The 1494-nt window shown below is 41.8% G+C and overlaps 1 protein-coding gene across 6 annotated transcripts in view; it reads left to right on the top strand.

The window, feature by feature from the left end:
* Nucleotides 1–1494, top strand: part of KANK1 (KN motif and ankyrin repeat domains 1) — a 218280-nt gene that overhangs the window by 202168 nt on the left and 14618 nt on the right. The window lies entirely within an intron of this gene.

Below are 1494 nucleotides of genomic sequence, written 5' to 3'. Positions count from 1 at the left end.
TAGGAATATATTGGTGCTATCATTTCTAGCCACTTATTTTACTAGCAAATTGCCCATCATGAATGACCGGTGGGGGTGAGGACAGAGCATCAGCACCCTATGGTGCCGTCACGACCCCATGTCCAGTTCTGTAGGCCTCCCCCCACTGCTGCTGGTGCAGCACTGTGCACCCCCCCCCCCACTGCTCCACCCTGCTCTGTCATTGGATCCTAGGAATGGGGAGAGGGGAGCTTGCATGGCTGCTGACACCCATTGGCATGCAACATGCCCCCACTCTCCTCCCTCCCTCCCCACCGCCTCTCCCTCTGCCAGCTGTTGTTGGGGCCAGGCGGCATCAGGGAGGGAGCTGCCACCAGACACCCCCCACCTTCCCCTTCCCACTCCCCTCTCTTCCTCCCTTGTTCCCCTCTTCCCCACTGTCCCCCCAATGGCTTTTGTTTGGGGGTGGGGGGTGCAGCGGCTCCCTCACCCTGTCTGTTGATTGGCTGCGAGGGCCCAGACCATTACAGACCGACAGACTAAGGCTTTTATTATATTACATTTTTTTTAAATGACTGAATATAATGATCTCGTAAATGTGCTGGCCCCATGAACCAATTTGAAACTGTCAGCTGATAAAAAGCATTTAATAACCAGCATACTTGTAAAATTAAAAACAATTCTTAATACAATTCTTTAATGTAATATCTTTATAATAGATCTGTATAAAATCTTTAATATAATAAATCTTTTAATAACCAACACATTAGACAAAAGACTGAACAAAGTGTTGCATCTTGTACCATGCCCTGCAGGGCAACAAACTACTTTTGTTGGAAAGAATGAGAATCAATACAGAATGTGTACCCTAGTCTTGAACTTTGGGCTGACAGTGAAACCTCAGGCTCATATGCCAGGATGATAGCTAGAGGTAGTATGCTATATCGGGTGGGCCGTGTTCCATACCATGTAAATTAAATTTCCCTCATGCATAATAAAGGATACTACTAACAAGTTGCTATCCTAAAAGGTGATGGAGGGCCAAAGGTAGCATTTAAAGGCAATGCATACCCTTTTTGTACATGCCACACCATGCTGTGGTGCATGTTTACTGATACATGTGTAGCAAATGCTCTGAGAGTAAGAAAGGATATAATTATGAACTGCAGCAAAATGTATATTGAATGCACAGGGTTTACAATAATGTTAGCTAAGAGTGCACTAATTAAATGATATAAGTGCTTAATACTTTATATGTAAGTAAAGGAGGAAAGGTAAGAGTTATTCATCTGTGGGTAGGTCATTAGCAATTAAAATGTAATGATAAGATCTATGTGCAATTATCCATATCAAATAAATGTGATTCATCATTCATAAATAATTAATAGTTTATTAATATGCATTTGGGCACTTTTAAAATCTCTTTTTTTATTTAGACTGCCTCACAAGTTCAGCTAAACATTTTATAGATGGAACAAAAGTGGCAGGTGTCTTAAAAAAAAAAAAAAAAAAAAA

This window comes from Gavialis gangeticus, unplaced genomic scaffold, assembly GCF_001723915.1.
Source record: "Gavialis gangeticus isolate Ggan-Ray unplaced genomic scaffold, GavGan_comp1, whole genome shotgun sequence".
Classification (NCBI taxonomy): Eukaryota; Metazoa; Chordata; order Crocodylia; family Gavialidae; genus Gavialis; species Gavialis gangeticus.
This window is presented reverse-complemented; position numbering and strand designations above follow the sequence as displayed.